A 12,737-nucleotide genomic window follows, 5' to 3' on the forward strand; every position below is an offset into this window, starting at 1 on the left:
CACTCAGAAGCAGAAATAAAATAGACAGCAGAAGTGGATAAAGGGAGGAAACTGGCAGAAGATATGGGGAAAATGAGGGTGGGAAGTGAGAGAGCTGGGAACAAGAAGGGAAAGTGGGGAGGGACATCTCTTTGTCAAGCTGGACGCCTGCTACAGGATAGGTGCCTGGGAAGACATGGGTGTGACTCTAACTGAGACTCCTAACAGGGGGTGGGGGTGGCAACATGAAGACTGAAGTGACCACCTCCTAGCCAGGCAGGACTTGTGGAAGGATGGGAACAATAACCCACCAATAAAACCTGTGAACCAAAAATAACTCTGCCTACAAGAAGTGTAGGGATAACAAGGGAGCAAATATTGAGAGAAAGTCCAAACATTAATTGGTCCAACCTGAGATCCATCCCACTGTAGAGAGCCAACTCTGACACTATTAACGATGCTCTGCTATGCTTACAGACAGGAGCCTAACTTGACTGTCATCTGGGACGCTCCAGCCAACAGCAGATAGACACAGATGGTGGGACTTTCAGCCAAATGGAACTCTGGAGGTCCTGTGGAAGTGCTGGGGAAAAGATGGAAGGACCTGGAGGGAACAGGAACCTCACAAGAAGACCAACAGAGACAAATAACCCAGTCACATGGGGGCTTTCGGAGACTGAGACATCAACTAAAGAGCATGCATGCTCTGGACTTAGGCCTCCTGCACATATGTGGTCGATGGGCAGCTTGATTTTCATATGGGGTACCCGGCTAGCGGAGGTGAGCTGTTTCTAACATGGACTCTATTGCCTGCTTTTGGATCACTTCCTCCTAGCAGGGCTGCCTTGCATATCCTCAGGAGATAAGGATATGATCAGTCCTGATGTGACTTGATGTGACCTTCTGAGGAAGGTTAATACAGGGGGCTCCCCTTTTCTGGGGGAAAAGGGAGAGGGGAAGGAGGGGAAGAGAGGGGACTGGAAGGAGGGCAGGGAGAGGGCATCCTCAGGATGTAAAGAAAATAAAATAACATAAAGTTTAAAATAAATAATCTGATGTCATCTTCTGGCCTCAGTCACACGTGTTCATCGATAGAGGGAAAATACCCATACATGTTGTTTTAGTCAGTGTTCTATTGCTGTGAAGAGACACCATGACCATAGCAAATCTTATAAAAGAAAGGATTTCACTGGGGCTTCCTTACAGTTTTAGAGGTTCAGTACATTATCCTCATGATGGGGAGCATGGTGGAACACAAGCAAATACAGTAGCTGAGAGTTTTACATCTGGAAGTGAAGGCAGCAGGAAGAGAGAGAGACATTGGCCTGGTGTGGGCTTTTGAAATCCTAATCCCCCCCCCCCCGTGACACTTCCTCCAATGAGGCCATACCTCCTAATCTTTCTAATCATTTTAAATAGTGGCCTCCCTGATGACTAAGCATTCCAATATATGAGCCTATATAGAGCCATTCTTATACAAAACCACAATCCCATTGATCAGATACAATGCTAAATAGATTCTGTGTAACGGACTACCCTACTTTCTCCTCTGGGATAAAGCTGCAGTCTTCATGGACCCAGAGACCCTTTGATGTCCATTCCCTCAAATTTTTCTAATGAATTTAGTTTGGGGAGCCATGGATTCAAACATATTAAAAGACCCCCACATTCTTTCTGCTGCGTTGACAGCTGATCCTATAGACTCGCAGATTCCATTTTTCTTCTTTCTGGTACTTTCTAAATTAGCCCAGCAACAGCCCCACAATTCACTAAGTTTAGAAAATCCACCCTTCTTCAGCTCACCCAAAACATATATCTCTTCCTTAATCATTGGAAAGATTCAGGAAGACCATTCCACCTTTGGTAATTACCTCACCCACTTCAAAACATATCACATGAAAAAGTTATGTTTCAGAACATTGTAGCATAGTGTGTCCTAGTCCTAGGGCAGGACATGCTTTAGATCAAGCTTTCACTGTCAACTTGGCATCATTGTCATATCCTGCCTCAAAGCGAAACTTGAATTCTGAGGCACTTTGGGATGGCTCCCACCCTCTTGTGACTCAAGTTTCAGAAGATCCAAATCATCTTCTGGCTTCCTCAAGTATCGGCACACATGTGCACGTGAAGTCACATGCATACATTTACAAGAAAAAGTAATGATGCTGGTGCACGCCTGTAATCCCAGCACTTGGGAAACAAAGGCAGACAGACCTCTGTGAGTTCAAGGCCAGCCTGGTCTACAGAGTGAGACAGTTTATTGTACATTCCCTCAAATTTTCCCAGGGAACTCAATTTGGGGAGCCAGAGTTATGAAGGGAGACCCTGTCTCAAAAAAAAAAGTTTAATACAAGTATTAAGAAAGGGTTACTGAGTAAGAAAATGCTTACTGACAAAAGAACAAACTTAGTGATTAGAAGCTTGAATAAGTGACTATAAAGGGTCAAAAACTAGCATAAATATCTGAGGATCTCTTTCAAACAATTGAAAAGCTGACAGTAGATGTGAGGTTAATTGTGGAAGAGACAGGGCATATTCAGAAGGAGAAGGGGTTAGAAGGAAGGATGATGGCAGATGAAATGTGAGGAAACTATAATTATATACATTTATGAAAAGATCCTGAAGAAAGACAACAAAAGATTAAAGAAAGACAACAAAGATAGCCACAAAAATTAATTTAAAGAATACATTTGTTTAAAGGATACTTTTTAACTCCGGAAATTGAAGCAGGAGATGCCTATGATTTCAGGGCCAGCTCGGCCTGCATAGCAATATAGCAATATAGCCCTTGCAAGCCAGGGCTATATTGAAAAACCCAATCTCAAACCATTAAAAAAGGAATATATATATTTTTTTAATTTTATCAATTTATTTGATAAACAGAGTGACGTTTTTGTTTTGTAAAACTTCACTGATATGTTTATTTGCTTTCAGAGAAATGAATAGTTTTGATATACAAAGATTTAATATTCAAAGATACAAGATCTTTGCTAAATTTCTAATGCAGACATGTTTGTTTTTTGTCTGTTTAACTTCTTTTTTTCTCAGACTAAACCTCTTATTTTTAGCACAGGATGTCTTTAAAATACTCTCCCTCCTACCTGAGAATCGCACGTGCTATGATTACAGGTTTGTACCACCACAACTGGCTCCCTAAGATGGATTTCTTCTGAAATAGTTCATAATTTATCTTATCATATAAACAATAATAATGCAAATTCACCTGAAATACAGTGCAGTGGTTCATGATAAGCATATGTGTGCACTCATCAAATGTGGGTAATTCATATTTCTCTGCCTTTAAATGTTTATCATATCCACATGTTTGACAAAGCCTTTTGGTTTGTCTTTTCCACTACTGTATTAACACTACTACAGAATGAAGCTGGTGCCCCACACAGATTAGGTAAGTACTCTACTACTAAACTGCACCCACCTATTTTTAATCCATATTAAGGACAAGTTATGGAAGAAAATAAAGCCACCATAGATAAAGTGTTGTGAGCATTAACTAATGTCACTAAAACTGACAATATGGAATATTTTTCCTTGGCCTGGAATATAGCTCCAGAATAAAGGTCCTGCTTAATACCCATAAGGCCATTGGTCAGGTGCCACTCTAGAATAAGACTTACTGACAGAGATTAAGGTTTTAATATGAACATGAATGAACATGATGATGAAGTATAGTTACATAACAGAAATCTAAGGAAGATGGTCCAACAAGTGTGGGACTAGAGTCCAAAGCATTAACAGATAGCAAGTACAAGGTCAGACCTGAATGGCAGCCAAGGCAGAAGAGTCTATGGAATAGCAGAATTAAGGCTCGCATTTGAAGGATATACAAGGTATAAAGGAGATGTAGGTCCCAGGTCCAGTGTAGACCAGTGTGGTGAATTGAATGAAAATGGCCACCATAGTCCCATAGGGAGTGGCACCATTGGAGGTGTGGCCTTGTTGAAATAGGTGTGTACTTGTTGAAGAAAGTATGTCACTGGGGGTGGGCTTCTCTCAGCTATCTCTCCAGCACCCTGTCCACCTGCTTGCCACCATGCTTTCAACCATGATCATCATGAACTAAAGCTCACAACTGCAAATCAGCCCCAATTAAATGTTTTCTTTTGTAAGAGTTGACATCATTGAGGTGTCTCTTCACACAATAGAAACTCACTTAAGACAATCAGGAACTGGGTGACAGTGGCATATGCCTTTAATCCCAGTACTCAGGAGGCAAAGGCCAGTGGATCTCTGTGAGTTCGAGGCCAGCCTGTTCTACAGAGTGAGTTTCAAGATAGCCAAGGACTACACAAAGAAACTTTGCTTCAGAAAAACAAAAAAGACAACCAGGGACATGTAAATTTCTGTGTTGATCTTTTAAAAACCCAAAGTCAAGTCTAGACTTCATTAGCATGTAATATAGAGGGTGATGTGGAGTGAATTTTGTCATACACCATTCATAGCTAGGAGCCATATGTCCCATGTGATTCTCCTGGGGGTGATAGAGGTAATGTGGTTTCGCAAGGATATATATCTGATGAACTGAACTGGGGACCTGTGGAAAAGGAAGAGACAGCAGAAGTGCTGGACTTCAGAAGAAATTATATGGTTCCTCTACTCCTGTTCCCTTCTGCCGTAAATCTCTCCAAAATCTTGACTAGAGAATCCCTGCCTTTGGGATTCCCTTGTGTGTTGAAGGAGCTGAATAACTTCATCTGATCACTTTTGTGCATGAAAGAAAAGGGTTGGGGGGAGAGCAAGAGCACTCATGCATGATATTCTATATATGTGGATATCCATCCACCCTATTTGAAACAGCCTCTATTGTTTATTCTGCTATAGATCAGGTTCGTTTGCCCTGGAGCTAATGAGGATTTTGCTGTCTCTACCTATTAAAATACTGGGATTACAGCGGGGCACTGGTGGTATCTACCTTTAATCCCAGCAGAGGCAGGCAGATCTCGGAGTTCTTGGCCAGCCTGGTTTACTGAGTGAGTTCCAAGGACAGTCAATGTTACGCCATGAAGGGGCTGGAGAGATGGCTCAATGATTAAGAGCATTGTCTGTTCTTCCAAAAGACCCAGCACCCACATGACAGCTCACAACTGTCTGTAATGCCGATTCCAAGGGATCTGACCTCTTCACACTAATGCACATAAAATAAAATTAAATATTTTTTTTAAAAAAAAGAAAGAAAGGAATACTGGGATTACACACACAGTTACATCAAGCCATCTATATCTAGTCTCATCATGTTTGTGAGATTTCACAGGAATCCAGGAGGTTCATATTCAGTCTGAGGACCCATAACATTGTCTTTTTTATTAATTGTTATTACATACATATATGGTGGAGTCCTCAAGGAATGGGATATGTTTTTTTTATATATATATTCTTGGACATTGTTCAAGCATTTACTGTTCAATGAAGTGTGTTTTCATGTCTTAAATTCCTTGGATTTATTTATAAAATGTGTGATTGTTCTATTAAATTCTGTATCCTGAGGTTCATCTAGCTAGTTCTCATTAAAGAACATTGCTGTTGGACCAGATGGTTTGATGGGCAACATTCTGTTGGGAATATCCATGTTGGTTTTGTTTTCTTATATTTATCCTGAGCATATGGACTTATTTCTTGAATTGTGTCAAATATGACAATCTGACCTTCCTTAGGTTGGTCCAGTGCAGGAGATGAGGGACCTAACGTAAACCATGTAAAGCTGGTGGATGGGTTGTTTAATTGGATTAGGGAAGGATAGCTCCTAACGCAAAGGACCGGGGCTAGGTCTGTTGAAGCTGTCAGAGGGGATGGTGGGAGGGGAAAGAAGAAGGGTCATCAGTCAAAGGTGGCTCCCAAAGAAAGTACATTTGCAGCCAGGTACAGTGCTGCATGCCTGTAATCCCAGCACTCAGTAAGCAGAGACAGGCAGATCTCTGTGAGTTCAAGGCCCACCCTGATCTACAAAGTGAATCCAGGACAGCCAAGGCTACACAGAAAAACCCTGTCTCAAAAAAGTTAAAAAAAAAAAAAAAAAGAAAGAAAGAAAGAAAGAAAGAAAGAAAGAAAGAAAGAAAGAAAGAAAGAAAGAAAGAAAGAAAGAAAAGGTACATTTGCAGACCAACGATCTGGAGCTAGGCCTTTGGTTGTGGCAAAGACTACAAGCAGTAAGAGAATAGCAGCATAAAAGAGAATGGGAAAAGGAGAAAACAAGTTATCCAGCAAAGGTGTGTCAGGAACAAAGGTGGCCATGGTCTGGGATTAATCTTGTGGGTTTCCCAAGGCAACAGGTTTGATAAAGGGAAGGTACTTGCAAACAGGACTAGGCAATAACGAGCTTGCTGGTATGCAGCTGTGGACAGAAAGTAGCCTGCTAGAGCTTCAGAATATGCAGTCTCTATAGCAGTGAATCTCACTGCAGATCAGTGGCTCTACATGACTGGCCAACCTCACGCTTAAAGCTGTCAAACTCCTAAATTATACTCAGTGAGTGAGATCAGCTCTGAGGCACTAAGGGCAGGGCCCCTCCCAGTGCACTGGTCACAGCCTGAGCTAATAAGCCTGCGGGTATTGGCTTGTCAGCTGCTCTCCACAACCATCTCTCCTGGCTCTCTCACCATGGTCTGTGGTGTCATTAATTCAGGCTCCAGTGCCTGCAACTGTTTCCTGTTCTCAGGCCCCAAACTGAGCTAACAACACAGACAAGTTTTAGATAGAATTATTTCCCCTCAAGATGATATACAGAGTGACAGAATGGGATGCCTCTCCATTGCTGATCTGTCCCATAGAATCTCACCAAAGCTCAGCACTGGATTTGAGTTCGCAAGAGTTGTGAACTTGCTGTGGCTTCATACTGCCACTCTCTTCTGAACAGGGCTTAACTGAGGCATGAGACTTCTGCTTCCCTCATCCCACCAAAGCAGCTTGCTTGCTGAGTTGCCTTCAGCTTCTCCATACTACCCAACTGTCCTATCACTCCCTCTGTAAATCTCCACTGCTCTTCCTCTCTTTCTCGGGATGGAGACTCTTATTTCTTATCCTCATTCTCTTTTGTTGCATCACATGAGGGAAGCTTCTAATCTGCCGTCCTACTCTGAAGTCCTTTTATGAACAATTTGTGTAAAGTTTTTGGGTGTTTTTCTGTTGTTGTTGTTGCTGCTGCTGCTGCTATTTGGTTTTTGTTTTGAGGGCCTTTTGGTAAACCTGGTAATGGATTTCATTATAACACAGTATTTTTCTTATATTACCTTCCAGCACATACTCACCTATGCCTACAATTCGAGGACTGGGTCTTTTTATAGTTTGCACATGTTCCTTTCTTGTGCTTTTTTTATTGTTTTTCTTTGTTTATTTGATCTACATGCTCAGCTATATCTTTGAGTCCTATGTTCTGCTTGATTCACTATACTTGTAAGGATTTCCCTTGAGTTTCCAGTTCCATCTTTTCTGCCTGTGTCACTTTCAGTGTTTCTCTTTATTGCATTCTCTTTTACTGCATCATTGGAGACAGCTTCTAATCTGCCATTCTACTCAGAAGTCCTTTTATGAACAATTTGAATTGTTTGTTTACTTGGGGGGATTGTTTGTTTTGAGACAGAGTCTTTCTGTGTTAACCCTGGCCGTCCTGGAACTCACTATGTAGACCAGGCTGGCCTGGAACTCAAATATCCTCCTGCCTCTTTCTCCCAAGTGCTGGGATTAAAGGTGAGTGCCACCACACCCAGGCTGTATTGATTTTTGTAAGTTTGGAAAATTTTGGATCTAGTTATTTCTTTATCTCTTGTCTCTATTTCTAACCTTTTAAATAATTTGTTTTGTTTTGTTGGTTTGTTTGTAGGCTTTTGTTTTCCTTTTTTATTTTTTTATTATTATCATTTATTACAATTTGTTCAATTTGTATCCCGGCTGTGGCTCCCTCTCTTGTCTCCTCCCAATCCCACCCTCCCTCCCTCACCTCCTCCCATGCCCCTCCACTAGTAAGGGAGGTTTTCCTCTCTTTCTATCTGACCCTAGCCTATCAGGTCTTATCAGAACTGACTGCATTGTCTTCCTCTGTGGCTTTTAGATAGGGATTCTCTGTGTAGCCTTGACTATCCTGGACTCACTCTGTAGATGAAGCTGGCCTCACACTCACAGAGATCCCCCTGCCTCTGCCTCCCTGAGTTCTGGGATTACAAGAGAGCACCATTATGCTCACCCATTTTTGAGATAATCTCTTTATGCCTTATCCTTCTTTTTAACACTCCTGCTTGGTCTTCCATTCCCCAAATTAAACTGTCTCTATTTTCATGTCAGATAGATATGTAGATGATAGATTATAAGTAGGTAGATGGATGATGGATGGATAGATAGATAGATAGATAGATAGATAAAGATGGATAATCAAGATTTTTCTTTCCACACACTATCTTATCTTATTCCTCCCTTTAAGCCCCTTCCTACCTCCTCATATTCCTTTTTTTATTTTACTATATGTGTATACATACAGACATTTTAAAAAAGAGTCCCATGTTGCCCCAGTGGACCTCATAGCTACTTTCTATGTAGCTAAAGATGGGTTTGAACTTCTGATCCTCCTGCCTCTACTTCCCAAGTACTGGGATGTCCCTCTACAATCAGTTCATATTTTAAAAAAAAGTAGATTCTAATGAAAAAAGAGAATGTGCACTTGAAAGATAGAGAGGGGTATATGGGAGAGTTTAGGGAGAGGAAAAAGATGGGAGAAATGATATAATTATACTATAATCTCAAAAATAAAAGAAAAAAAAGAACACGAAAATTTTTTCATGAATAAAGGATCTAGGTCCCAGCCAGTCATGGTGGCACATGCCAACACTTAGGAGTCAGGGGCAGAGAGATATCTGTGCATTTGAAATTAGTCTGCTCTATGTGAGTTCCAAGCCAACAAGGGCTACATATTGAGACTTGTCTCAGGGGGAAAAAAAATCTAGATTCCACGTATGGAACAAGCATATGAGATTTGTCTGGCTTATTTCACTTAAAACAATAATCTCTACTTCTAACTACTATCCTACAAGTAACATCATTTTACTCATTAGAGCTAAAGAGCTCATTTTCTGCTTAAACATTTCTCTGTTGTAAACCTTCTGAGACCTACTATACTTAACACTGAACTGCCTCTATTTCTTCCTATTTGAAAATAATTTTTTTTTTGGTAAATTGTTGAACTGTACACCAATGTATCCTTGTCAATAAAGTTGTATTTGTTTGTTTTATAGGCGGGATCTTGCTTTATAGCCCAATCTGTCCTAAATTCATAATCCTCCTGCCTGAGCCTATCAAGTGATAGAGTTACAGTTATGTACCTGTGGTACCTGGCTTAAAGAGAACTATTGTTTTAGCACTTTTTCATTTTGTATGGTGCTGTGGGTGGTAGCCAGGGTCTTGTAGTCCAAGTAAGCATCATGTCCTGAGCCCCACCAGTACGGTGTCCGAGAAATCTGTTGGTTCATTTGCTCTTCCTTGATAAGTTTGTTTCCCTCAGAAATTTCTTGCTTTGCCTTGCCTTGTTTCTGATACTATGGGTGGAACCCAGGCTTTTTTACATGCTAATCAGATACTCTACCACTGTGCTACCTTCCTTCATTCTTAAATGTCATTCAGTGTAGAAGCTTCAGTGTCACTCAGCTCTTAAGTCTGGAGATTTCTTTCCTAAATCTGAGAAATTCTCATTCATTTAATTATTCAATTTCTATTTACTCTCCTATAAGAAGGTATTATTTGGTGAATTTAAGTTTTCTATTTCTCTCTACTCATGAAATTATCTTTCATTAATTCCACCTCTATTCATTCCTGATGACCATTTAAAAAGTTCTTTAGACTAATCTGCAGCTCAGTAATTGTTTTGTACCAATATTGTGGTGGTGAGAGTGGGAGAAAACTCTCACTATGTAACTCAAGCTAGCTTCAAACTCACAATCTTTCTCCCTCAGCCTCCTGAATGGTAGGGATTACAAGTATGTGCTACCATACCCAACCCAGTAGCTGCTTTTCAACTGGAATCATTTTAACATCCAAACCACTCTATTGATTTCTTTATTTCAACATTGTTTTCATATTCCGTATCTGCATCAGTTCTCCTATACAGCTCACTGTTCATGAGAAGATAGGTAAAAGTTGGAAATTGGTACTTTTTATGGTAGTGAATTTGTGAAAGCTGAGTTCAGCCCATCGTCTCCTTTCCTTTTTCCTGTGACCCCCCTCACAAAGCTTCCAGAACTTCTCTGTTAGCCACTCATCTGCAGTGTATAAAGATCCAGGCATGAGTGAGATTTGTTGCTTCTGCACTCTAGAGGGTGGGGAGAAGGGTGTGCACGCTTGCTCAATTGTGGGCCAGCCTTGATTTCCTTGAGATTGTCCCAGTCTGCTTATGCCTACACTTCTCCAAGTCACTTTGGTCTGGCATTGGGACAGGCCTGCCAAGTTTCTTTCCACTAATATTTACAAGATAGATAATGAGCCTTCCAGAAAACACAAGGAAAGAAGATGATTTCATAAGAAAATATCTCAGCTGATCCTCTACCCATGGCCCCAGAATGTCTCTCTCCCAGAGGTAGCCAGCCTTTGAGGAATCTCAGGATACATGTAAATGCAGCCCAACCTAGATGGCAACATCATGTTGTAATTTAAAAAAAGTTGAACATCCATCTAGATCATCTAATCCCCCAATAGGGGCCAAACCGTCAAGAATTTTGTTGCTGCAGGACTGGCAATGCAAGCCACAGTGCTTACCCAGCACACACAAGTCCCAAGGTTCAAATCCCAGGACTGGCCTAAATAGAATATTTGTTGCTGGCAGAACTTTGGAAATCCAACTGCATCCACCTATCTTCTGTGTCATCTATAGGAATAGGTATAGGAAGGAAGCCAACAGTTACAGCTGGGCTGCATCTCCGCATGGAAACACAAATGCCTTCACTTTTTTTAATGATATGAGCTCATCTGATAGCCCAGGCTAGCCTCATACTCACTAGGAAGCTAACTCAAGCTAACCTAGAACTCATGATCCCCCTGCCTCTGCCTCCCAAGTGCTGGGATTACAGGTATGTGCCACTGTCTCAGCTCCTATGCCTTTACATTTTAACAGACAATTTGTTATTAAAACCACTATTTACTAAAATACATAGTAACCCTTTGGGGATGATAGCTGCAGTTCTTAGAATTTTAATGTATTAACTCATTTGATCATAACAATCAAATGAGTTAAATGCTGTATTCCAAATTTACTCGAGTAGATTCAGACAGAAAGGTTGTGTGACTTACACAAAGTCATGCAGTTAACAGGTTGAAAAGATTGATTTTGAAATCCTGTAATCTAGCTCCAGAGTTTGTACCTGAAACTCTCAGAGTTTTTTCCACCATGCTCTTTCTCCTAACCCCCAAGAGACTTACTATATTGCACAGGCTGACCTCAAACTCCTGGGCTAAATCAGTCCTCCTGCACCAGCCTTCCAAGTAGCTAGGACTACTGATGCAAGACTCTACATCCAGCTTTCTCTTCTCTTCTCTTCTCTTCTCTTCTCTTCTCTTCTCTTCTCTTCTCTTCTCTTCTCTTCTCTTCTCTTCTCTTCTCTTCTCTTCTCTTCTCTTCCCTTCCCTTTCCTTCCATTCCCTTCCCTTCCCTTTCCTTCCATTCCCTTCCCTTCCCTTTCCTTCCATTCCCTTCCCTTCCCTTCCCCTTCCCTCCCTTTCCCCTCCACTCTTTTTCCTTCCCCTCTCCTCTCTTCTCCTCTCTTCTCCTCTCCTCTTCCCCCCTCTCTTTCTTTCTCTGCATATGTGTAAGAGACAGACAGTTGACAGACAACTAGATGGACAGGGACAGGGAGACAGACACACAGAGAATCATGCTCAGATTTAGTGGGTTTTTTTTTTCAATTTGAAGATTCATGTCTTTTTTAATCATTTATTATTTTATGTGTATGAGTGTTTTGCTTGCAAAAATGTATGTGCACCACATGTGTGCTTGGTGCCTGCTTAGGTCAGATGAGGGTGTTGGATGTCCTGGAACTGGTGTTACAGACCATTGTGAGCCACCTTGTGGGTCCTGGGAATAAGATACAGGTCTTCTGTAAGAACAATGAGGTCTCATAACCTTAGAGCTAACTCAGCTCTCCAGCCTCCAAAGATTAATGTCTTAAGTTCAAAAAATTCTAGATTATTTCTTCAAGTAATGCCTTTTCTCCATTTTCCCATCTAAAAAGCCCATTAGATGAATATTGAGACTTCAGGGATCTATTGTCCATTCCTTTTGGGTTACTTTCCCTTTTGTTCTTTGTTTCTTAGTCCTTCTGTGCTATGCTGAGATAATACTGAATATTTCTTCACATGTATGGGTATTTTGCCTGCACTCATGGTCTATGCACAGAGAGGTCAGAAGAAGGCATCAGATCCCCTGGAAATGGAGTTACAGACCATTTTGGGCTACCTTATGGGTCCTGGAACTTGAACCCAAGTCCTCAGCAAGAGTAGCCAGTAATCTTAACCTCTTAACCAGAGCCATCTATCTCTCCAGGCCCTGAAAATATTTTATACTCACCTGGCTAAGTATGTTATGCCAATATGAATACCTTTACTGCTATGCAATAGTTTTGTTATACACTAGGAACAGTTACTTTCTTTTTGAATGGTTTCCTGTAGCCCAGGCTGGCCTCAAAATCACGTTAGAGGTGAGAAACATCTGATCCTTCCACCTTCAATTCTCACTCTATGGGGTGTTGAAGATCAACCCCAGACCTGTGCATGCC

General features: G+C 41.2%; 1 long non-coding RNA gene across 1 annotated transcript in view; it reads left to right on the forward strand.

The window, feature by feature from the left end:
- LOC132650142 (uncharacterized) overlaps positions 1 to 5,917 on the forward strand; it is a 63,135-nt gene extending 57,218 nt beyond the window's left edge. Inside the window, exon 4 of the long non-coding RNA XR_009588528.1 lies at positions 457 to 5,917. This is a non-coding gene — a long non-coding RNA (uncharacterized LOC132650142). The remainder of the gene's footprint in view (positions 1 to 456) is intronic.
- The last annotated feature ends 6,820 nt before the right edge of the window (positions 5,918 to 12,737 follow it).

This window comes from Meriones unguiculatus, chromosome X (assembly GCF_030254825.1).
Source record: "Meriones unguiculatus strain TT.TT164.6M chromosome X, Bangor_MerUng_6.1, whole genome shotgun sequence".
Taxonomy (NCBI): domain Eukaryota; kingdom Metazoa; phylum Chordata; class Mammalia; order Rodentia; family Muridae; genus Meriones; species Meriones unguiculatus.